The 26,293-nt window shown below is 44.6% G+C and overlaps 1 protein-coding gene across 7 annotated transcripts in view; it reads right to left on the bottom strand.

Annotated features, from left to right (window-relative positions):
* FOXN3 (forkhead box N3) overlaps positions 1-26,293 on the bottom strand; it is a 473,349-nt gene that overhangs the window by 328,694 nt on the left and 118,362 nt on the right. For 3 of the 7 annotated variants that reach the window (XM_023205413.2, XM_023205418.2, XM_023205419.1), the window contains exon 2: positions 9,083-9,185. The exons of 2 other annotated variants lie outside the window; for them this stretch is intronic. The gene's annotated coding sequence lies outside the window, so the exon portion shown is untranslated. The remainder of the gene's footprint in view (positions 1-9,082; positions 9,186-26,293) is intronic. 2 more of the 7 variants (XM_023205414.2, XM_023205415.2) reach the window with 1 other exon arrangement.

Raw genomic sequence — 26,293 nt, 5'->3', positions numbered from 1 at the left:
ATGTGTAAATAGGCATTTAGTCCATTTTTTATGGCAATCATGATAATGTTGATGAGAACGATGGGAGAAACAAACAAACAAAATAACCAAAGTCCTTTATCCCTTGAGAGGAGACTGGATCCGGCCTCACGACCCCTCACAGGTTATACCAAGAGCTTCCACAAGGCCTTCAACACTGATATAGTTTGGATATTTGTCCCCACCCAAATCTCATGTTGAAATGTAATCGCCAATGTTGGAGGTGGGGCCTGGTGGAGGTGTCTGGGTCATGGGGGAGGAATCCTCATGAGTGGATTGGGCCATCCCTTTGGTGATAAGTGTGTTCTCACTCTGAGTTCACATAAGGTCTAGGTGTTTGAAAGTGTGTGGCACCTCCCCTCCCTTCTTGCTCCCATTCTCGCTCCCATTCTCTCCATGTGATGTGTCTGCCCCCACCTTGCCTTCTGCCATGACTGGAAGCTTCCTGAGGCCTCCTCAGAAGCAGATGCCACTATGCTTCCTATACAGCCTGCAGAACTATGAGCCAGTTCAATCTCTTTTAAAATTATCCAGTCTCAGGTGTTTCTTCATAGCAGTGCAAGAACGGACTAATACAAACAAGGGCTGTTTGTTGAATGAACAATGAATTCTCATATTCATCTTATCTTTTGGTGCACAAAAACAACTGGTTTAGAAATCTTTTAGATTAGTTCTCACTTAAATAAAATATGTATTTTAGTCTCACTTCCAATTACCAGTCAGGATCATACATTCTTGGGTAATACAACTGTAATAGTAATTTTAAGAGCTGCCACAGAATGAGTGTTTACTATCTTCCAAGTACTGGGCCAAGTACTTTATGAGAATGATTTTCTTCAATTACCACAACACCGGCTGAGTGCAGTGGCTCACATGTATAATCCCAGTATTTTGGGAGGCCGAGGCAGGCACATCACCTGAGGTCAGGAGTTTGTGAACAGCCTGGCCAACATGGTGAAACCCTGTCTCTACTAAAAACATAAAAATTAGCTAGGCGTGGTGGTGCATGCCTGTAATCCCAGCTACCTGGGAGGCTGAGGCACCAGAATTGCTTGAACCCGGGAATCGGAGGTTGCAGCGAGCCAAGATCGAGTCACTGCACTCCAGCCTGGGTGAGAGAGCGAGACTCCAACTCAAAAAAAAAAAAAAAAAAATTACCGCAACACCTCTACAAGATAAATATCCTTATCCCCATTTTACCGATGGGGAAACAGAGGTTCAGAGAGCTGACATTATTTTCTCAGAATGCACTGCCCAGAAATCCCATTCCAATCACGCAGCTGAGGGGAAGGACTGGGAGCCGAAACTGGCTGACAGCCACCCTGGCATCCACTGCCTCAGCCTGAAGATCTTGGATCACTTGATTAAAACCCACCCTGCCATAAGCTACAGCTTTTAAGGTACACACACTTTAACTGGAGCTGCTGAAAACCCAGGCCAGTCCTCTTTCCTGGAAGCCTGTGTTGTTTTCATTCAATTTTAAAGCCTGTTCAGCCTTTATACCCTCTCTCTTGGGAGCCCTAACTTCAGCCCCCAGGCCTTGGCACCACTGCAGCAAAGGACCCTGTTGCAAAGTCATTCTGCTGGATTAGACAAACCCATTTCTCTCAGGATAGTTAGTGCAATTCCAAAATGGCTTATGATGGGCCAAAACTCTCAACTTGTTTTAAATAAAGCAAGCTCTCCAGAATCCCAGAGCTGTCGTCGGCGGTGGCATGGGATGAACGCTGGTGTGAAGCTGTCCTCCCTTTCTGCAGATGTCTTTCTCTGTGATCTCTGTGGTCCTTAGTTTCTCTGTATTTAGAATACAAACTCTTACCTACCTCACAGAAATGACTGTAACAACCAAGTGGGATAGAACAAATACTTTTTGAAAAACATTAAATGCCTTCTACAACGGAGATGTTAACATCAGACTTTTCCAATAGGACAGGTTATGGAAAATTCAACTAGGCATTTAGAAGTCCAAAGCATGGATCCAGCACCTCTCTCTGATACATGTATGGTGATTTCTGTTTAACTATTTCCGGGGAACACCTAGAGCCATTATCAAAGGTGCTAACTGGGCAGCCAATGGACAAACTCCTAATAGGTCTATGAGTCAGTCCTTTGGAAAGTTTTTGTCTTGTGTTTTCATACTCGGGCTCCATTTATGACTCAAGCATAACTTTCCTTGGTATTAAGTAACAAGGAACTGAGATTAATTGCCCAAGTTTTAACTACATTTGGCCTGTTTGCATCGCATGTTGTAAGTGCCCTACTAGGGCTGTAAGAACAAGGAATTTGTCACTGGCTGTTGTGAAAAAGCTTGGGCGCCTAAGCACTTTATGATGACTAAAATATAGGATTCTAGCCCCCTAAGAGGCGGGCGAATCACGAGGTCAGGAGATCGAGAACATCCTGACTAACACACTGACACCCCATCTCTACTAAAAATACAAAAAATTAACCAGGCGTGGTGGTAAGCGCCTGTAGTCCCAGCTACTCCAGAGGCTGAGGCAGGAGAACCACTTCAACTCGGGAGGTGGAGGTTGCAGTGAGCCGAGACCATGCCATTGCACTCCAGCCTGGGCAAGAGAAGCAAAACTCTATCTCAAAAAAAAAAAAAAAAAAATGGTTTGAGAACATCACAGGAAACCATGCTGAACTAAGTGTGTTGACTTTTACACCCCATAACCTGGCCAGCTGGCTCGGTGTCTCCAAGCATCAGACTCCATTTTGAACATGGACTTCTTTTTTCCTTTCCGGAGTCTCTCATTTTCTCCATTGTATTCATTCAGAGGGGAAAAAAAAGACCTCATAAATGTCATTTCATATTCCAAGCAATTTGCTATAGGCAACTACACCATTACTTTGTACAAATAAATTTACATAAATCATTATTAGAATGTTTTATCTTGGCAACATTATTTGGTTCCCAGAACACAAATTAAATGCATGCTTAAAGCAGAATATTTTAAAGTTATTCCTATATTGTTTATGAGACAGGATTAGAAATTTCCATCTAATTTTTCTTTCATAATGGAATTCCTTTAGCTTTCTTTGTACGTTTAGAAACCATATATATAATTTTCTGGGGGGTTTCTTGAAGCAAGCCATGCAGTAGATGACTGTGTCATGTTTCGTTCATTTTTCAGTTGCTATTCCCTTTGATTTCGTGGGTTTGGTTTTGAACACTGATTAGGAAGGCCAGGAACCAGGGGAACTGCAATACAGACTCCTAAGTAGATGGCTTTTTATTTGATAATATGCTGCACATAAACTGGTCTTTGACTGTGGTTAAGCTTTATTTTTTTTTTTTTTTAATAAACAAATGTGTAAATAAACTCCCTGCACTCAGTTTCTCCTGGCTGTTTGGATTGGGAAGGGGCCTGTTTGGATTCTCTGCACAGCACATGGCAAGTCTTCACTGGCTGGAGTTTTACTCCACCCTAGATTTCAAAATAAAATCTTTTCCACGTAAAAAGCAGCGCCCAGTTTTAAAACAAGCTGCACTTGTCAACATCAGGGTAGGGAGTGGTGGCAGGGGACCGGACGGGAAGTCAGGAGACACGCACGTCAGTGAGGCCTGCTGTTGCTGGCTCTGGAAAACGACATAGTGACTTCCCAGCTCGTCTTCTCATTGGTGTCACAAAGGGCTAGACTCCTGGCTCACGGCTGGAACTTTCTACCAGTACGTAGTCTGAGAACAGATTCCAGGGCCACTGTCAGGGAAGTGGGGCCCCATGAGGTCAAGGGTGCAATACTCAAAAACGGGAAGTGAGGCAGCCCTGTGGAGGGCTTAAGAACACAGATTCCAATAGACAGGGTTCAAATCAACACACCAAATCAACCACTTGCTACCTGTGTGACTGTGAATAATTCAAACCTTTCTGCATCTCTGTTGCCTCATCTGAAAATGAAGAGATTATGCATACATACCTAGCAGTCTTATTTGGGGGATTAAATGAGGCAACACAGCAAAAAGCTGAACAGTGTCTGACTCTTAGAAGAGGTTCAATAAACAGTAGCTAACATTAATCTTAAAGGATGATCAGTGGAGTCAAGCTAGGGTGATCATATCATTTATGGTCTAAACCAGGATATTTGTGGGTGTGAAAGGGAAGACTGTATGGTAATTATATTGGGTCAACTGGTGTATGCTAGGACAGTCCCAGGCATACTGGGACTTGTGTGACTACCCTGCCCCTAGCCCATACCATTCAAGACTCAATAAAGAAATTTATTTTTTGCTTACAATTATATAATACACATTTTGCAATTTGTTACTCCTTTTAAAGTTCTTTCATACACCTTATTTGAACTTTTCTTAAAATGTGGGAAAATATAGGACTGAATTACTTATCCCTTAATAATAAGCAAACAAAAGCACAAAAGAGTACAGAATTTCCCCTAGTGACCCAGTGTTGCTGAGCAGTGAGGGACAGTATCCCATGACCTCCTCCGTACTTCCCGGCCTCCTGCCAGAGAGGCAGGGTCATGTAACTAGTTCTGACCAATGGCCTGTCACCTCTAGTCTTGAGTGTGTGTACAACCGGGCACGTTGGCTCACACTGGTAATCCCAGCACTTTGGGAAGCCAAAGTGGGAGGATTGCTTAAGCCCAGAAGTGTGAGACCAGCCTGAACAACATAGCAAGACCTCATCTCTATACAAAATTTTAAAAACTATTCTATAGCATGCCTGTAGTCCCAGCTACTCAGGAAGCTCAGATGGGAGAATCCCTTGAGCCCAGGAGTTCAAGGCTGCAGTGAGCCATGATCACGCCATTGCACTCCAGCTGGAGCAACAGAGCAAAACCCTGTCTAAAAAAATGAATGGAGCTGGGCATGGTGGCTCACACCTATAATCCCAACACTTTGGGAGGCTGAGGCGGATGGATCACTTGAGGCCAGGAGTTCAAGACGAGCCTGGCCAACATGGTGAAACCCTGTCTCTACTAAAAAATTTAAAAATTAGCTGGGTGTGGTGGCACATGTCTGTAATCCCAGCTACACAGGAGGTTCAGCTGGGTGGATCCTTTGAGCCCAGGAGTTCAAGGATACAGTGAGCCATGATCACACCACTGCACTCCAGCTGGAGCAACAGAGCAAGTCCCTGTATTAAAAAAAAAAAAAAAAGGAAAGAATGGAGCCAGTGCAGTGGTTCACACCTATAATCCCAGCGCTCTGGGAGACCAAGGTGGGTGGATCACTTGATGCCAGGAGTTCAAGACCAGCTAGCTAATGTGGCAAAACCCCATCTCTACTAAAAATACAGAAATTAGCCAGGTGTGGTGACGCATGACTGTAATCCCAGCTACTCGGGGTGCTGAGGCAGGAGAATCGCTTGAACCCAGGAAGCGGAGGTTGCAGAGAGCCAAGATCGCGCCATTGCACTCTAGCCTAGGTGACAGAGTGGGACTCTGTCTCAAAAAAAGAAAAAAGAATGGGTGTGCGTTCTCAACCCTTTCCTTCACGTGTTGCAGCAGCCAGGAAGCCATGTTTTGAGATGTAGATATCACAAGATGGAAGAGGCCTGGGACCTCAAAATACTGGAGGCAAGAGAGCTACACTGGCCCAATCCCAACTCTGGGCAAATGAGACATAAGCTTTTGTTGTACTAAGCCCCTGAGATGTGGGATGTACTTTTTTTAAGACGGAGTCTCGCTCTGTCACCCAGGTTGGAGTGCGATAGCGTGATCTCAGCTCACTGCAACCTCCGCCACCTGGGTTCAAGTGATTCTCCTGCCTCAGCTTCCCGAGTTGCTGGGATTACAGCCACCCACCATCATGCCCAGCTAATTTTTGTAGAGACGGGGTTTCACCATGTTGGCCAGGCTGGTCTTGAACTCCTGACCTCAGGTGATCTGCCCGCCTCAGCCTCCCGAAGTGCTGGGATTACAGGCGTGAGCCACTGCGCCCAGCCAGGGTATACCTTTTACCCTAATATACTACTGCCTGCCCTGGCTCAGCCAGTTAGTAAGATTAGAACCCACATATTTTACTATAGTTTTCATTCAACAGTATCATAAAATCCTACCAGATTGGGAAAAAGCAATGCCAAGATTAAATGCCATAGCTTACTCATGGTAAGCCTTCAAGGCTTACTTGATTTAAAACAAAATATTTATTTGGTTTAAAATAAAATCGTTCACACCCAGAGCCAAGTAAAAAGAAAAAAGTTCCAAAATGCAAGGTTTGTTTTAATTTGGTGCTGATTTATTCCAACATTTAGGTTAATCCAAGAAGTCTGGATGCCTCATCTTACAGACAACCCTAAGACGAAATGGCCTCATGTTGCATCTAGGTTTTATTTTAAGTTAAAGAGATGAATGGAAATATCCAACTAGAGTGTGACCAATTCGCTATCTCACTCCAGAAAATCCCTCCCTTCCGCTCTTTCCTATTCTAATCCTACTCATCCTTTCAACCTATTTTCTTAATGGGGAGAAAGCTCCACACATCAAATTTTGCAAACACTTATGTCACACAATTGGCTAGGCCAGGAGTTGGCAAGCTTTTTCCATAAAAGACCATAGGGTAAATATTTCATGGTTTTCATTGCACTTATTTAACTCTGCCATTGTAAGGGCAACAACTGCCACAGATAATCCAGAAATGAACAAACATGGCTCTGTTTCAATAAGATTTTATTTAGGGACACTGAAATTTGCATTCCATATAAATTTCATGAGGCACAAAATTTTATTCTTTTAATTTTTCCCAACCACTGAAAAATGTGAAAACCATTCTTAGTACATTGGCAGTGCACAGACAGGCGGCAGGCAGTAACTTGGCCCCTGGGCCGCCTGTGGTTTACCAACCCCTGGCCTGGTCTTAGGAGGGGTGGCAACAATCTATTAGGCAAGTTCTGCAGTGGGAGGAGAACACAAATACTGCGATTCTAGTTCTTCCACTTCCTGGTGGCTGGTGATCCCAGGCTCTGACTCCAGAAGGCCCAAGCTTCTGCACACCTGTGTCCAGGAAGGCAGATGGTGCGTGGCCAGGCAGGGCCCAACTGGCAGCGAGGGGGTTCTCGGCTGGCAACTCTCAGTAGCACCTTTAAGAGCCAGGACACGGCCAGGTGCGGTGGCTCAAGCCTGTAATCCCAGCACTTTGGGAGGCCGAGACGGGCGGATCACAAGGTCAGGAGATCGAGACCATCCTGGCTAACACGGTGAAACCCCGTCTCTACTAAAAATACAAAAACTAGCTGGGCGAGGTGGCGGGCGCCTGTCGTCCCAGCTACTTGGGAGGCTGAGGCAGGAGAATGGCGTAAACCCGGGAGACGGAGCTTGCAGTGAGCTGAGATCCGGCCACTGCACTCCAATCTGGGCGACAGAGCGAGACTCCGCCTCAAAAAAAAAAAAAAAAAAAAAAAGACCCAGGACAGGCCAGGTGCGGTGGCTTATGCCTGTAATCCCAGCACTTTGGACAATGTGCCTTGGGAGGCCAAGGCAGGTGGATCACTTGAGGTCAGGAGTTCGAGACCAGCCTGGCCAATATGGTGAAACCCCATCTCTACTAAAAATACAAAAATTAGCTGGGCGTGGTGGTGGACATCTGTAGCCCCAGCTACTCAGGAGGCTGAGGTAGGAGAACAGCCTGAACCTGGGAAGTGGAGGTTGCAGTGATCAGAGATGGTGCCACTACACTCGAGCCTAGGCGACAGAGCAAGACTCTGTCTCAAAAAAAAAAAGACCCAGGGCAGTGAAAGCCACCACTGCTTCCACCAGCTAAACAAAGGGCAGCCCTGCGGAAGAGTGAGGGGTGGACAGGATCCACTGCATCATGCCCAAATTAATCAGGGCACTTGGCTGCCATCCCTGACTGCAGCCCCAGCCCTCCCCCTTGAGACCCTCCCTGAATTCTGGCTTTCAGAACCCTCTGGATGCACTCCCAGCCTTACTTTATAAATGCATGTTCTTAACTTATGCTTTCTCCCCTGCAGCTCCACTTCTCAGAATCACCCCTTGTGAATCACCAGGTATTGACCTCTCAGAGCTCATCCCAGGGCCCTGACAAGCCCCAAAGGCCAGGCAGAGCTCAGAGGGGAGGGTGGCAGGTGTGTGAAAGAAGAGTAAATAATCAGGTAGACAGGCAGAGGCAGGGTGTGGACAGGCCCAGAGAAGCAGAAAAGATCAGCAAAGCAGTGGCCAAGCCAGGGTGGGGGCAACAGAAACCACTGTCCCCAGCCCCTCTGCAAAGGGAAGGTAGAGTTTCCCCAACGGGCTCCACTCCAGGATCCTTAAGGGACCCCTGACGGGGAGTCTGGTTCTAGGTGGGGCAGAGGATCTGGGTCCTCTAGACCTGCTGATCGAGGCAGTCAGGCCCTCACTGCCTGGGCTCGTGGTGGGTTCATTCCTGTCTTCCCCTCAAGGCTCAATGCCACGCCTCTTCCTTCTGCCTGGCCAAATGATCCACAGCAACAAAGCCCAACTGAGGCCCTCCCTGGTCCATGAATTCTTCCCTAATTATTTCAATCCCAATCCTCAAAGCTTCTCCATTCCCTGAACCAAGGAACTACCACTAGTTCACAGCCCTGGTCCCTAAGCTTAGCACCATCTGCCATTTTCTTATGAGTGAATCAACTTTGCCTAAACTGTGGGCTCCCTGAGGAGAGGAGCCAGCCTTCTACTTCTTCATCCCCACCTGTCCCAAGAACACACAACAGATACTCAATACTTACTGAACTCAACTCAAAGTGCAACATCAGAAAGATTAATACAATTAAAGTAAAACATGAGATTGTGGCAACAAAAATCTTTTAGAAGCTAATTTCTATGTGAAAATTCCCAGCAATCTTCCTGTGGCTTTGTATTTCTACGACTTACACCAGAATTTTAAATTAAGATGTGATTCAATGTTTTTAATCATCTTAATGCCTAAATTGGATTGACCACATTGTCAAGTCTGATCAGCCGCATAAATTGATCATTAAGAAGACTGGGGGAAGCGGGAGAGAATACCAGTTGATGGAGAAATAATCAATTTGGCATTTGCATTTAAATATAGCTTTGGCATTTCATTTATTCAGCGCAATCTACGTAAGGCATGGCGAACTGGGGAAGGTAGTGTAATTACCTGAGTCGGAATGGGTCCAGGAAACTGAGGTCAGCATTGCTCCCGTCACAGAAAGGACAGAGGGGCCTCCATAATCACGAGAATGCTGGTCTTCTAGAGGCTGCTGGAGAGGAGCAGTAGGAAGTCAGAATTAAGCAGAAGCAGCAGAGAGAGCCCTCGCAACCACAATGGATGCCATCTCTGGCCTGACTCTAGAAAATGACGCACTTCAGTGAAAAAGCAATTGTTAACAGTACCTCTTTATTTCTTGGATCGTTATTAAAAGACTGGATCTTTCACTATGGAGTGTTTTTAAACTGTCTCATGGGGCATAAGAAGATCCAGAAATTTGAAAATATATGCCATCTCAATGTGAGATTATTTTATTTTGCTACAACTGCCACTGAGACATTTGTGAGATCATTTTATGTACTACAGCTGCTACTCAAACACTTGTCTACATAAAGAAAAAACATCAGAGCACCCACAAGCACTCAAGGCCAGCATTCCACCCCACGGACCAGCCTTGATCCCCAGGGTAGACCAAGCGCACAGGCTGCAAAGTCGATGACTCTATTTTATTGTAAAATGAAATGTCTCTGGCTCTACTCCTCACTAAATGGGCTGCAAGTTATTAGGCCATGGTTAACCAGTAATCTTGCAAAATAGAAAAGCTGGTACATGAGACAGATTGCATAATAATCTCTGATAGAAGATATCTTTTTAACCGGGGCCTCAAGGATAACAAATCAATGAACTCTCTAATGAAATGAATGGTATTAACCTATGCGCTGTAGTCTGAGAATGTTAGGAGTATATTAATTAGATCGGCGGTTCCCAAACTGTGGGTCCTGGAATAGCAGCATCAACATTGACTGAGAGTTTGTTGGAAATGCAAATTCTTGGCCCCTACCCAGTATCTACTGAGTCAGAATATATTATCCAGAAGTGGGGCCCAGAAATCTGTGTTTTAACAAGCCCTCCAAGTGATTCTGATATACCTTAGATCATTAATTTATCCACCCATACAAAGACATTCTGTTGTAAAATAAAATCACCCTACTCTACTTTGTGCTTAAGCTCCTGCAAGGACAAAACATAGAGCTCGGGATTGCATCGTTGAGGGATGAAGAGTCAGAGACGATAAAGAACCTGCCCTCGAGAAACGTATTGTCCACTGTGGAAAATGAGACACACACACAAGCAACTCAAATACTGGCAGACTGTGTTATTTCTTCTAACGGCTGGAGAGCGTCAAGACAAAGGAGGTATTTGTTTCCGTTTGGGGTGAGGAGTGGGGGATGCCACGAAAGGAAGGCATCATGAAGACAATAATGGCCTTGAGATCAGGGCAGGATTTTAACAACAAAAACCAGACAGCAACCGAAGCAAAGGCCCAGAGGTTGGGAAGCGTGAGGGCTATTCGGGGGCACAGAGTAACCAGGTCTGGCTGATACGCGAGAAAGCTGAAGGTGATCTGACTGAGACAAGGTTACCTCCAAGTGCAGACAGGTAAGAGCGAGGGGCTCTTCTTTTGTTTTTTCTATTTGAGACAGTCTCCCTCTGTTGCCCAGACTAGAGTGCAATGGCACAATCTCAGCTCACTGTAACCTCTGCCTCCCAGGTTCAAGTGATTCTCCTGCCTCAGCCCCCCACCCAGTAGCTGGTATCACAGGCGCCCAACACCACCCTGGGCTAATTTTTGTATTTTTAGTATAGACAGGGTTTCACCATGTTGGTCAGGCTGGGGACTCCTCTTTTTCAAGTAAAGGCCACCCAGCAGGCACCAGTGGCTTATGTTTAATTGATGTCTGGGCCAGGCATGGCGACTCACGCCTGTAATCCCAGCACTTTTGGGAGGCGGAGGTAGGCACATCGCTTGAGCCCAGGAGTTCAAAACCAGCCTGGGCAACAGGGCAAAACCCCATCTCTACAAAAAATACAAAACAAAACAAAAAAATAGGTGTGGTGGTGCATGCCTGTAGTCCCAGCTACCTAGGAGGCTGAAGAAGGACGCGTATCTGATCTTGGAGGTCAAGGCCACAGTGAGCCAGGATCTTACCACTGCCCCATCTCAAAAAAAACAAAAAACAAATCTACATCCAGTTTACTTTTCTATACTTTTGGCAGTGCATTTTCTAGAGGGAAGAACCGCAACTGCTTCACGGATTAACAGCAGAAGGTTTGTCCAGGAGAAAGAACACACACACAAAATTTTAAAGTAGGTACAAGAATCTAGAAGTCACAGTCGCCTCGGACCATTCTGCAAAGGGGCAAAATGTTACCATGCCTCTACAGCCCCTGAGAACATCTCTGGTTTTAGCTTTAAAAAAAAATACTGTCATTCAAGTTGAGACGGGCATGAGTTAGTCACCAAAAAAGTTAAATTAATACACCTCCAATTAGAGGAAAAAATACTTTTCATGATCAAGTGGGTATGACTTTGCTTCTAGAATATGGACATAAATAGGTTTTATTTCCTGATGTTGGTAGGTGAACAAGGGGGTACTGAAAATGTTTTTCATGTCACACCAAGGCTCGGATTGAAATGAAGCTGGATTCAGAATTGGCAGTCTCTGCTTACCCATGCCAGCTTTGCCACTCAACTTTCTGAGTCATTATGGACAAGGCACTAAACCTCCTCAACCTCAGTTTTTCATCTATCAAGAAAAAGAGGCACCGACCTACCCCACCTTCTTGGAAATTTCAATAAGAAAATAGAAATGAAGTTGCTGTGAAAATTATAAAGTGCCATACTATATAAAGGTATAGAATTATCCTCCTCATCGAGGCATTTGGCTACTAATTAACACTTGTTATCCTACTGGCCTTTGAAAATATAAAAGCAACATGTTTCGGTGCCCTTGAGATTCTCCTTTTAAATATGTGCAGATACAGCAGTTCTGAGGAACAAACTTGGCATCAACCAAACCATTCTCCCAAGAAGCATTTCAAGGTAAATCTTTTACTTGTAATTTAAAAAAAAATTTTTTTATTCCTCTAACCACGATAGAGCATCCAGTTATCTTTTAGCAGCTCCTGGTGAACACAACTCAGTCTTCAGCAACACCGACATATACAATGGCAATAATTTATCATCTCTGCAGTAGTTTAGTCCCAGATGGACCATTTACTAATTTATTTCCATATGTAACTGGCAGAGAGATTAATCAGGCTTCCAACTCGGAAACCTGCATTGAGCTTTATTCCCTTAACAGGCTAACTCTGGGCAGAAGAGGCACACATTTACACAGAAACCAAGAATTCCTCTTAAAAAGCCTGTCAGCCTCAGATGCAAGCCTTACACACACACACACACACACACACGCATGCACACACATGCACGCACATCTTTCTTGAGACAGCTTGCTCCTATGTCAGCTTGGAGGGCTGGTTCTTTCCTCAGATCCTCATGGACTCCACACAGGAGCTGTGTCTGATACAACTGCAGGCAGAAGTAAAACGTAACGCCAAATGCAGTAAAGTTGCAGCCACATTCCCCTCCCCGTCTGCAAGGTCGGAGGCTCAGATTTCTGAAAACGAAGAGATCTTTTTGCAACAGTGCTGCGCCCAGCTGACCCGGCGATGCAGTGCCCAGGCGCTGGGAGGCATGTGCTTTCTTTTTTCCACTCTTTTTAAGGGTCTGAACTTGACTGAATTCAGCAGCTGCCGTGTCCTCAGCGATGGCTAATGAATTGTTAGCTTTGCTCCCAGTTCCCCTGAGCTCAACTCCCAGTCCACTTTTGTTTTTAATTCTATCCCAATGATATCAGTGTTTAACATAGAGTGGTGAACGAACTGTGGTTGGATGACGGTGTTTACATATAGAAAGCAAGCCAGACATGGGCAGAAAGCACCAGCTGATCCCTGATGCCTTAAGTGGAACCCAAGGCCATGCCAAGAAGGTCTGGCAGACAGAAGCACGTGGAGGTACTGTCGGCTAAGCTAAGTCCACACACCTGGGGCGTTAACCAACTCTCTCGCTTTGAAGAAGTCACTTGACAGTTCAGGTTTAAAATTCTCTCCTCTGTGAGTTTAGCTCCCTGAGGTTCCTTCTGGCTCTAAAATCTAATGATCCTATGAATATGAAAAAGATCAGCCATTCACCTGGTTTGTTCCATGTGTTTAGCCGATGACAAACAGAAGGAAGTTTGGAAGCATCTGAAAGTGGCTGAATGGGTCCAGATGCTTTTGGTGCTGTGACAGACATAGCCTTTGGAATCTCAGCAGCCAACAGATTCCCTTTGCACAAAGAACAGAAGCATTTGACGACTGGTCCACAATGTATATCTTTACAAGGTTTTAAGAATTCAATTAAATACAACAGTTTCATTACAGTATTATTCTAAGTATGGCGAATCCTACAAAAGTACATATGTCATGGCCCTTGTCTTTAATACATTTACATATTACTTAAGGAGATACACTGCTAATCTCTCTTTTTTTTTTTTTTTTTGGAGACAGCGTTTTGCCCTTGTGGCCCAGGCTGGAGTGCAATGGTGCGATCTTGGCTCACCGCAGCCTCTGCCTCCCAGGTTCAAGCTATTCTCCTGCCTCAGTCTTCTGGAGTAGCTGGGATTACAGGCATGCGCCACCACGCCCACCTAATTTTGTATTTTGTTTGTTTGTTTGTTTTGTAGAGACGGGGTCTCTCCATGTTGGTCCGGCTGGTCTCAAACTCTGACCTCAGGTGATCCACCTGCCTCGGCCTCCCAAAGTGCTCGAATTAGAGGCGTGAGCCACTGTGCCCGGCCACTGCTAATCTTAATGCAATGCAATATGTGCCATAATCATTGACAAAGAAATGGTTAAGTCAACATGGAGGACGGAGAAATCATTTCAATGAAAGGGGGAGATCTGTAAGGTTTTACAGAGGAAGCGGAATTTAAACTGGGCTTTGCAAAGCAAAGATGGGACTATAGACATCCGGACAGAGGTAACAGTGAAAGCAAAGGCCTATGTGCTTCCAAGTGTGGTCAGGGCACAGTATTCAGGACCCAAGGACAGGGGCACAGGATGCCCAAGGTAAAGAAGACACAGTGAGACGAGGGGCTGGAAAGGAACTCAAAGTGGAAAGCCCTGGATGCCAACCTTTCATCCCGTGGTCTCTGGGAATCTTCAGAAGTTCCTGGACAATGGAGACTCCAGATGAGCTCTGCCTCAGGGGGTTTCTTCGGACCATTTACCACCATTTGTGACTGGGAATAAGATCCGTCCGTACCTTCATGTTTCTCTTCGTCATTCCACCTTGCCACTATTTGGGAATCCCTCAAATTTATTTTTTTTCTAAATCAATTTCCTGGCCCTTTGAATGGAAGCAATTGAGTTTCCTCTAAGTACTGCCAAGATTTCACATTCCGATGACGAGTTCGGCCTAGCGCTTTACATTTAGGTTTGTGTGTTTTTCTATTCTTACGAAAGACTTAAAATAGCATAGACGGGTGTTTTGTTTTCATTTGTTTCTACACTGGAAAATATTTCTGTATAATGAAAAAAATACACAAACGTCCTGACTTTTGGAAGGGCCTGCTCCAGCGCTCCCCAAAAAACAAAAGTTGAACTAGTCATCCAAGCAGTTCACTGAAAGTTTTTTGCTCTCCAGTGTCAGAGTCCCAGGTTATTGAGCCCAAGTTTTCCAAGGTCCTTCAAACACAATAACAGAACGTCATGTAAACTCTCTCCTACCAATGCTATTTGGTCCCCTCAGCCTGGGGGTGCTAAGCACACATAGTATCATGCAGCTTTCACACGGAGAAGCCCCAGGATACATGGGGCACACGCCAGGCAAGCCAGGGCATGCGGACGGGGGGTCTGCCCTCCCATCTACCCCAAAGATGGGTCTTAAAACTCCACTGAAGTGGGGGGTACAAGTGGGCAGAGCAGCTCTTCCTCTGAGAATGGAGCTGCCTTCAGTATGAATCACCACTAAAAAGTTTCCCAAGGTTTGTACCTATACTCTCAGCACTTTGGGAGGCTGAGGCGAGAGGATGGCTCGAGCCTAGGAGGTTAAGACCAGCCTGGAAAATATAGTGAGATCTTTTAGTCGGGCATGGTGGTGTGTGCCTGTAGTCCCGGCTACTTGGGAAACTGAGGCAGAAGGATTGCTAGAGTCCAGGAGGCAGAGGTTGCAGTGGGGTGAGACAGCACCGCTGCACTCTGGCCTGGGCGACAAAGTGAGACCCTGTCTCAACAAAATACAATAAAACCAAAAAACAACTCCCATAGAAGATACAAATTTCACTTCCCATCTCTGGATTGCTCAGACTACACATGGGCATATATGGAAAACTTCAACATTCATTTCATTTATCAACTTATTTAGAAAGGCACACTGTATCTACTCACTGGGGTGTGGTACATTCCAGGGTTCAAGTCCCTGGTTTATAACCCAAAACCCGTCCTAGCCCTCCACATGCACGGGTGCTCGGAAGCTCCGAGTCCCTCAGAGGTATTCTCTTAACATCTAATCAAATAATGACTATGAAGAATAATACGCAGTACATAATGTTGATAGTTCCCTGCGCACATACAAAAATAGTCTCATACAGCCCAAAGAGCTGTCTGCATCGCTTTTTCTAAAAGTCCACCTATGGTCGGAAAACTAACCTTCTTCAAATGAATAGATTAGCTTAAATTACCATGCCATTTTACATTCTCTTCACTGATACACGAATAATAAAACTATGAGGTAAATGTAGGCTTAAATCGAATAATGGGCATAAATAAAAAAAATTTTGACATTAAAAACTCAGTATAAATTGAACTACAAGATACTTGAAAGCTCCCACAATAATAACGTGCACATTGAAATCCATTAACCTAATAAATAGGCTGCTATTCAAAAGTAGGGGTCTAGCAGGCAAATAAATACTCATTTGAACACTCCTCCTAAATTACTGTACAATTTGGTTGCAAAGTCACACACTTACAAAGTCTATCATCTTTACTTGGTTGCTCTGTAGCCAACACTGAAGTCATATAAGGTTACAATGTGGCAGCATGAGATCAACACAGATACCAGCAAATGGTACTAAAAAGTAGCAGCAAATGTCAAAGACAAACCAGGGTCAGCTTGGAGAGAATGAGATATTTACATAAGCTTTCAGAAAAGACAATGGAGCCCCGATTTCCCCTTAACTGCACACCTAATCAACCTCTCTGCTCCTCACCTGATCATTCTGATATAAAAGCAATTTCTACAGTGATACATTCAAAGACCTTAGTTGCCATAAACTCAGCAGCTGTTAAAAAGATTCTGTTGCACATTCGATTTGCTTTGAGACTCAGCTATTTCCAACCAAAGCTTTCATTTCTTATCCATCACTACCCCCTGCAAAAAAAAAATATATATATATATAGCTTCATTAACAATATCCTTCTTTGATATGTCATTTCCAAGTCCATTTTCTTACCTTTGTAACTCACATTTTTTTCATTTGAGGATGTTTACCCAAGCAAGGACAATTGTTTGACTGGAATCTTGCAACTTTCAACTTTGCCCAGATTTTGCCATCGTGCAGAAGGGGAATGCCGCAACCCCCGACACATCGTTCGGTTGAGCTAATACACATCTGAATCCAGAGCTATATTTTAAATTCTTTTACACTTACTTAATATAGTGCATGCCGCCTGTCCACTGATGCGATATCAGAAACCTGCAAGCTACTATTTCTGCAACTGTGTCACTGTAGATAGTCTGAAACATGTACGTAGCTGTTGCCATGGAAACAAACACAGCTAGGGTAGAGTGCCACGCTGTGTTAATTCCTTCACCCATGAACCCCAGGGGAATGCTAACATTCATCTTCTTTCTCCTTTAGTCTCACACTGCTTTAATATTTTTTTAGCATTATCAAATGATGTACTAAATACATATGGTACACCTGAAAATACGGATGGCTGAAACGAGCCGTGGTACCAACCTAGCCTGCCGGCTGTCTGCTTAAGGTGGTGCAGCTCTGTAATGGATCCTTTCCTGAACTTCTCCTGGGAGAAATAAAGAACTTTGTCTTTCTTTTAAAACGGTGTGGGAAGGACAGAAAAGGTGAGCATCTTGTCCCCCCTAAGAAGAACAGTTATCCTGGAATTGCACCGGAATAAAGATGCTATCAGAAATGTGCCTTCTCAGTTCTCTGAAAGGCAGAGGGAGGCCTTGCAAACTTTCTGAAGTGGATCCAAGCTAAGAGTTATTCTCCCTTCCAAGTAGAGCTGCATGAGCAGGCTATAAACCCAATAGTTTTAATTAGGCAAAAGCATAAGCCCTTAACAAGGGATTCATCTGTCCCCACTTGGTCTTTATTCCTAAACCCATGCAAGAAGGTCTTAAAATGAGTGAGTAGGCAATGAGATGGAAATCTGCCATTATTCAGAAAGAAATGGGATTTTTCTGGAATTTGAACATTCTCCTTTTTGCTTCAAGTTCATATCTCTGCCCTTATCAATGCTTGGACCTGTGGAGAAAAGTCAAACTCTTTCACTGCACCTAAAAGCCAAAATGTATGCTTATTGGTGCACTGGGCCACCTTCTCATTATTCAACTGGTAAACCGCTTTAAATATTGGGGTTATACTCATCACAGTAGACAAAAGTAAGCTGTTCAAAATCTTAATTACATCATATCCCTTGGGCTGGTTAATAATATTCAATCTAGATGAAAATGGCCACGTTTTAGATTTGCATGCTGATGTGTTTCACTTGAATACAATTTTCGCACTAAACAATCAATTGTAAGCTTTAAAAGTGCAGCTCTGTGACCCCGAACTGGCATATTTTAAAGAAACCACTACTTTATTTGTGGAGATTATGGCAGAATTAGCCTACAAAAGATGAGCAAACTTTTCCTGTTATTTTCCTAAATCGAATCATGCTTGGCTATTTACTATGATAATAATAATAAACTCATTCCTAAAATAAAGCAGAACAGAAAATGGATATATATACACCTTACTGGTTAAAAAAATTCATCACTTTTTAAAAGCAATCTCAAAAATATGTTAGGGTCCAGTAGAAAGCCTAGTCTTTAAGTATTAGCAGGGCAGGTAAGGATTACCCTTTAACTAATCATGACCAGTATTTCAGAGGCAGAACCACAGCAACGAGAATGAAAACTGCAGTCCCTTCCATTAACTTTGCACTTCTGCCTCTTATCTGCTTCAAGTTCAAATCTCTGCCATTATCAATGCCCTTGCATTCTTCTAATATCACAAAGCATTTTGACGTAGGTTATTTCATTTGACTGTCAAGGGAGTTCCATGAATTAGCTTGGCAGGTATCACCCATATCATTTCACAGAAGATACAATGAGGCTCCAAAAATCAGCAACTGGTCCGAGGCCACTGGGTAAGTGTCAGAACCTCACCTGGGTCACCCGATCCAGTGCTCTCTGTAGGGGCTGTGCATGCTCCTACATTGTAATGTAACTACATTACAATGCAGTTGCCTGCTCGTAATCCCAGCACTTTGGGAGGCCGAGGCGAGTGGATCACGAGGTCAGGTTGGCCAATGTGGTGAAATCCCATCTCTACTAAAAATTCAAAAATTAGCTGGGTGTGGTGGTGGGCACCTGTAATCCCAGCTACTCAGGAGGCTGAGGCAGGAGAATCTCTTGAACCTGGGAGGCAGAGGTTGCAGTGAGCCGAGATGGCGCCATTACATTCTAGCCTGGGCAACAACAGTAAAACTCCATCTCAAAAAAAAAAGTACTTGACTAGAGTTAACAATACTTATAAAAGGATAGACACTAAGTATCAGATTAATTGGTTTGGGAATTAACTATGGCTGCTGGTGGAAGTTAGGCAAATCCTCCTCTTTGACCTCACCCACCCATTCTCTTCTCCCAAGGCTTTAGGCTGAGTGCAGCAAGCGCCTCCCAGAGCACATCATCTCAGCCTGCTCACTACACTCCGTGCCACCTTCCTTCCCAGGCGTGCCAGCCCTAAGTCCTGACCACTCCTCAGAGAGGGCCCTGCATTGGAAAGACACCTGGCGGGGTCCTTGGGCTTTGGAAGTGAAAGGGGAATTGGGAGCAGCAGCGATTATTATATTTAGCCTCCCTAAGGAAGTAAGCCATTCCAGATGCTGACTGTCATCTCCCTACACCCCGCAATGTTTTTATTGTGGTAAAATACAGATGACATAACATTTACCATCTTAACCACTTTTTTTTTTTTTTGGTGGGGGGTGGGGGACGGAGTCTCGCTCTGTCGCCCAGGCTGGAGTGCAATGGCACCATCTTGGCTCACTGCAAGCTCCGCCTCCCGGGTTCATGCCATTCTCCTGCCTCAGCCTCCCAAGTAGCTGGGACTACAGGCGCCCGCCACCTCGCCCGGCTAATTTTTTGTATTTTTAGTAGAAACGGGATTTCACCGTGTTAGCCAGGGTGGTCTTGATCTCCTGACCTCGTGATCCGCCCACCTCGGCCTCCCAAAGTGCTAGGATTGTAGGCGTGAGCCACTGTGCCTGGCCTTAACCACTTTTAAGTGTACAGTTCAGCAGTATTAAATATATTCATAATGACGTGCAACCATCACCACCATCCATCTCTGTATGGACTCTGTACCTACCACACAGTCACACTCCATTCTCCACTCCCCCAACCCCAGCCCTTGGTAGCCATCATTCTACTTTGTCTCTATGATTTTGACTCTTCTACCTCATAAAAGTGGAGCCATGGAATATTTGTCTTTTTGTGACTGGCTTATTTCACTCGGCACAATGTCCTCCAGGTTCATCCATATTGTAGCATGTGTCAGAATTTTCTTTTTCTTTTTTTCTTCTTTTTTTTTTTTTTTTGAGATGGAGTCTTGCTCTGTCTCTCAGGCTGGAGTGCAATGACACAATCTCAGCTCAATGCAACCTCCACCTCCCAGGTTCAAGCGATTCTCCTGCCTCAGTCTCCCGAGTAGTTGGGATTATAGACACCCACCACCGCACCTAGTTAATTTTTGTATTTTTTAGTACAGATGGGGTTTTTCCATGTTGGCCAGGCTTGTCTAGAGCTCCTGACCTCACGTGATTCACCTGCCTCAGCTCCCAAAGTGCTGGGATTACAGGCGTGAGCCACCACACCCGGCCAATTTTCTTCCTTTTTCAGGCTAAGTAATATTTCACTGTACAGATATACCACATTTTATTCATCTATTCATCTGTCGATGGACACGGGTTGCTTCTGTGTTATAGCTATTGTGAATGACACTGCTATGAACATGGATGTACAAATATCTCTTTGAGACCGTGCTTTCAGTTCTTTTGGGAATATACCAGAAGTGGACTTGCTGGATCATATGGTAATTTTACGTTTATTTTTTGGGGGAATGGCCATACTATTTTCCACAGTAGTTATACCACTACATTCCTACAACAGTGTCCATTTTCTCCACAGCTTCACCACACTTGTTATTTCCTGTTTGCTTGTTTGTGTTTTTTTGAAATGTTAGCCATTCTAATAGGTATGAGGCAATATCTCACTGTAATTTTGATTTGCATTTCTCCCCAGTGATTAGTGACATTGAGCATTTTTTTAACACACCTACTGGCTATTTGTATACCTTCCTTGGATAAATATCTGTCCAAGTCCTTTGCCCATTTTTGAATTAGGTTGTTCTTGTTCTTGTTGTCAAGTTTTAGGAGTTCTCTATATATTCTGGATATTTATCCCTTATCAAATACACGATTTGCAAATATCTTCTCCTATTCTGTCTGGCTGCTTCTTTTTTTTTTTTCTTTTTAAGACAGAGTCTCGCTCTGTCACCCAGGCTGGAGTGCAGTGGCGCGATCTCGATCTTGGCTCACTGCAACCTCTGACTCCTGGGTTCAACCAATTCTCCTGCCTCAGCCTCCCGAGTAGCTGGGACTACAGGCGCGTGCCACCATGCCCAGCTAAATTTTTGTATTTTTAGTAGAGATGGGGTTTCACTGTGTTAGCCAGGATGGTCCTGATCACCTAACCTTATGATCTGCCCACCTCGGCCTCCCAAAGTGCTGGGATTACAGGCTTGAGCCACTGCACCCAGCCCTCTGTCTGGCTGCTTGTTAGCCACACTTATATCCACTAGATAATTGAAAGTGAATTTCATCACAATTTGGGTTATTCCTGACCTCCTCCCGAATTACCCTGGATATTGAGAACTACCTGGATTTGGTCATGCTACCGTTTGGTGAAAGAGGACTTCCTAGCAGTGAATGTTTCCAGAATGTGGAATTGTTTCTAGGTTGGTCTGGGGGAGTTCATGTAGCTGCAGAGGCATCCTATGGGCAGAGTTCTTGGTGGGTGGGCTGCACACAGAGGGCGGGGGGAACTGGGTGCTTTATAAGGATGCTCCAACCCACAAGTCAATGTTTGGATCCTTTTCGATGAAAAGCTTTTCGAAACGGATTGTATACAAAAACAACGAATTGGGCAAAGTCTGCTCATGATTTTAGCTTGTTACAGATATTTTTCACAGCTTGCCTGGCTTTATGAACCCCTGTCCATGATGACAGGGAGGCGATCTCAGAAGCCACAGCAGTGTAGGAGCGGAGGAGGAAGAGGTCACCCGTCCAGGAAAAGGTCCTGTACTAGGGTGATTTCCTAATCCTTGTATTTACATTTTAATGTTCTCTGGCCTCCTCCCACCCCACCCTGCCTGTCAGGGTATCAGCTGGTCTTCTCACTGTGCAAAGTGGCCTGGCTCCCACAGTTCCCTCCTGTTTTGATTCACATCTAATATGCCAGAGGCTGAGAAACCAAATAATAGAGTTGATTAGAATTTTGTCTGAAATAAGATGAATACAGGCCTGAGAAAGTGTCCCTGAGCACTGAAGTGCTGACTTTTGGAAGTCATTGACTCTAGGTCAATTAGCCTAAAGCCAGTTGCCTAATGAGCAATTTGCCTATAATTTAAAACGTTTTTGAGTGTTTTTACTTGGGAATGTCTTTTGATTTTGATTTTTTTTTTTTTTTTTTTTTTTTTGCCATGTCTTTGGCATTGTAAGGTTTGTAAAACAAGCCTTCTAAGGGCATAGCCAGCTTGTTTTTAAACTTTAGTTTATGCTTAATTTTAGTTTCTGAATTAATTTTTGAGATATTGACAGGGAATGTAAAAGACACTCAAAATGGAAGTGAATTTCTGATGAACTGGTTATAAGGTAAATCGATAAGAACTGGTTTTAAAGAATCTTTTACATGTAATTTTCATTTTTTTGGTTGCAAAAACTATCAAGGGAACTGTGACATCCAGTCACACTAGAGCGCGCAAGCTGCTTCGCGCATGTTCGCTATGCTGCTTTTTCTTTCTTGTCCTGTGATTGTACAGGACTCTCCCAGTTGGGGTTGCAGCCTCCATGGAAGGTGAGTCATTTTGTATTGCTTGGCTTGGGTTTTTTGTTTGTTTGGTTTTTTTTGAGGCGGAGTAGCTGGGATTACTGTACTCCAGGCTGGAGTACGATGGTGTGCTCTTGGCTCACTGCAACCTCCACCTCCCGGGTTCAAGCGATTCTCCTGCCTTAGCCTCTTGAGTAGCTGGGATTTCAGGCGCCCACCACCGTGCCCAGCTTATTTTTTTGAATTTTTAGTAGAGATGGGGTTTCATCATGTTGGCCAGGCTGGTCTTGAACTCCTGACCTCAGGTGATCCACCCGCCTCGGCCTCCCAAAGTGCTAGAGTTACAGGCATGAGCCACCACACCCAGCAAGCTTGGGTTTTTTACACCATGAATTTCATTTACGGGCCCACTTCAGCAGAGCTCAGCTTGCCAACCCTCACCCACAGCAGTGCTCTCCTTCCCACTCCTTCCATGAGCCGCAATTGTGTGTTTGGAAGCCATCGGCACAGGTGGCATAAGAGGCTCCTGTGATCTTTGCACTGGGGCAATGAATCAATTGCAGAAGTCTGAGGACCACTCACCTGAAAACCCAATTCTTAATGCAAGGAGAGACTGGGAGAAGCTTCACCCAAGCTCAGTGGGCATCCAGCATGCTGGAGACTGATGCACCAGCCTTATTCAATAGGAGAGGTCAGGGACCTTCACCACTCTGTTTCAAGCGCACTTTGAGAGGAAAACCAAAGAACAGACCAACCTTTAAGGCCAGAAGCCAAGCTGACCTGTGACATCAGGACCATGCTGGGGTGTACCCCATCCAACAGTATCGGGGCTGGAAAAAGGAACAGGGAAAAATTGGAGATGGTTCTTGTTACCCTCTGGGCAGAGCCCCTGAGCCACTTATCCACTCTGCAGAAAGAAGGTATTATAACCAGCCTGGTACCCTGACCTGGCCCTGCCAGCTGGTGAGAGGTAGCTTTTTCCTGGAGCGGCCATCCCCCAGTTTGTCGTGCAGGCATGGGAGTCACGGGGCAGCCTCCCAGAGGAGGGAACATGACCAGGAAGGCCTCACTCTGAGGATGCTTCCACAGATGCTCAGGCAGGATTTGGGAAGGAAATTCTCCTACGAATGGAAACATGCATTCTGCATCCATCCATCAGTCAGTCAGTCAGAAGTTAAGTCATGAGCCATCGCTGGCAGAAGCTGTCCGCATAAAGCTCAGGGGTTCTACTATTCAAAGGAAGAACAGGAAATGGACACTGGTGGAAAGCTAGCAGGGTTTTTAAAACGCTAAATATGGCGAGGCTGAGGGAGGAGAATCACTTGAGCCTGGGAGGCAGAGGCTGCGGTGAGCCCAGATCTTGCCATCGCACTCCAGCCTGGACAACAAGAGTGAAACTCCATCTCAAACAAACAAACAAACAAAAACACTAAATATGGCCAGGCGCAATGGCTCACGCCTATAATCCCAGCACTTTTGGGAGGCCGAGGCAGGTGGATCACCTGAGGTCAGGAATTGAAGACCAGCCTGACCAACACAGTGAAACCCTGTCTCTCCTAAAAATTAAAAAAAAATGAGCCAGACGTGGTGGCATGAGCCTTCAGTCCCAGCTACTCGGGAGGCCTGAGCAGGAGAATAGCTTGAACCCGGGAGGTGGAGGTTGCAGTGAGCCTAGATCATGCACTCCAGTCTGGGTGACAAAGCAAGATTCCACCTCAAAAAATAAAAACACTAAATGTATGTGTTTAATGGATATAAAGATACACAGTCAAGATTTACAAACATGCATGGGAATGACAGGCACCAAACTCAAGATGGAGTTTCCATGGGAGCCTGAAGGAGAGACAAGTTCCAGGATTAGGGAAGGACCGGGGTCTTCAATTATGTCTTCAATGTTTTATTTTATTTTTAAAAATATATTTGAAGCAAATGTTGAGCTCTGCCAAAGTTGGGTAGCAGGTACATGGGCATTTTAGCTCTGTCCATGTTAGAAATAGATCATTTTTATAAAAAATTGACGACATTTGGCATTATCTCAACTACCCAACTGCAACAGACCTCATCATACATTTCATCATACATTTCACAATTAAAAACTTCACATTTTTTTGGCCGGGCGCAGTGGCTCACACCTGTAATCCCAGCACTTTAGAGGCCGAGGCGGGTGGATCACAAAGTCAGGAGATCGAGACCATCCTGGCTAACACAGTGAAACTCTGTCTCTACTAAAAACGCAAAAAATTAGCTGGGCGTGGTGGCGGGCGCCTGTAGTCCCAGCTACTCAGGAGGCTGAGGCAGGAGAATGGCGTGAACCCGGGAGGCGGAGCTTGCAGTGAGCCGAGATGGCGCCATTGCACTCCAGCCTGGGTGACAGAGCAAGACTCCATCTCAAAAAAAAAATAAAAATAAAAAATAAATAAACTGTACATTTTTCTACACAGGAATCCTCTGAAATGAGTATATCTATTAGGCAGCATTTTTTCCTCTTGGTGGTGAATAAAATCATGATGTAGTTTACAACTGATGGTGACTTAGATTTGAAGATGTACAGTGTATAAATTACATTTCATGGGGAGTATGGTGTATTTTAATAAGTGTTGGGGGAAAAGAAGGAGAAGGTGTCTCACAAGGGGTCATCCCAACAACTGTGAAGCTCTTAGAGCTTCAGGTGACCTTAGGGAAAGGGCTCCTGGGCCACCTGTTATGGGGCAGTTTCTGACTTCCAGGCCAATGTTCTTTCCACTCTATGTTGGTGTCTCTGACAGAGGTCATGCAAAACACAAACTTTCAGACTTATTTTCCCTGCAACTGAGGAAAACCAAGCAGATAAAAGCCCTCTTTTATGAATCCCGAAGTGCTTGAAAATCTCTTACCTGGTGAGAAACAAAAGCATTGAATGGCACCTACAAACTAAACTCAGCCCCAAGAGGGAAGAAAAAGGAATCAGATCATCTCTGAATCAAACTTTTGGACAGGCTGAGAGGACACAGCAGACACAGCCATTTGAAGACGACAAAGGCTCCTCCCTGCATCCAAAGCTCCCGGCCAGGAGAGGTGGCCCAAAGACTCCATGACCCATTTTTCTTTAATGTCTGATATGTGCTATTGCAAACTCTTCTGCAGAAAATTAGCTAAGAATACACGGTAACATTGTTCCTTCTATATTATCAAGATGCAAATCAACCAAAATGAAAAAAAAAAAAACCCATACAGCTGGTTTATCTGAACACAGAAAAATAAATCACCATTTATTTTTAAAAAAACATTTATGAAAGTTTTCTTCATTTCTCACATTCAGTTAGTATACAGTTGGCATTTTCAAAATTCAAACCTGGTGTGGATTTCAAATTCAATGAAGCACATTGGAAGACATCTGAGTGAAAAAATAAAAGTTCTAGCCATATGCTACTGGTGCATGAATTTGAATATTTGAAAGGTAATCTAGAAATGAGAATGCTTCCAATTCTCCTTACCAACACCGGTAATTCATAGCAACCACACGTTTTATAGATAGAGCCACTTCCCCATCTGAGAGACAACAGTAGGACGGAGTCAGGGGCTGGGCTTCTGGCACAGGCTGGCTTGGTTACAAGTGTGTGATTTTTCACTACATCCCTTGACAACTCCGCAGCTCTGTTTGGTCACTGGTGAAGGAGAAATCATGATTCTTGTCTCACCGGGCATATTAACACATAAGAGGGTTTCTAAAATATTCAAGATGGTTAGCAATTGGAGGAAAAGTCAGAGGCTCACACACAGTGGCTGCTTCCAAAGACAGATGCGACACCATGAAACAGGCTCTAATATCAAGCCCATAGGATTTGCCCCTTACTTCTATTTATCTACATAGCTACAAAGGAAATGACTAGAGCCTAACGGACAGCAGGGACTCTCCTCCTCACCTTGCTCTGACACTGGTTTGCAACCTGGAC

Source organism: Piliocolobus tephrosceles, chromosome 6 (genome assembly GCF_002776525.5).
Source record: "Piliocolobus tephrosceles isolate RC106 chromosome 6, ASM277652v3, whole genome shotgun sequence".
Taxonomy (NCBI): domain Eukaryota; kingdom Metazoa; phylum Chordata; class Mammalia; order Primates; family Cercopithecidae; genus Piliocolobus; species Piliocolobus tephrosceles.
This window is presented reverse-complemented; position numbering and strand designations above follow the sequence as displayed.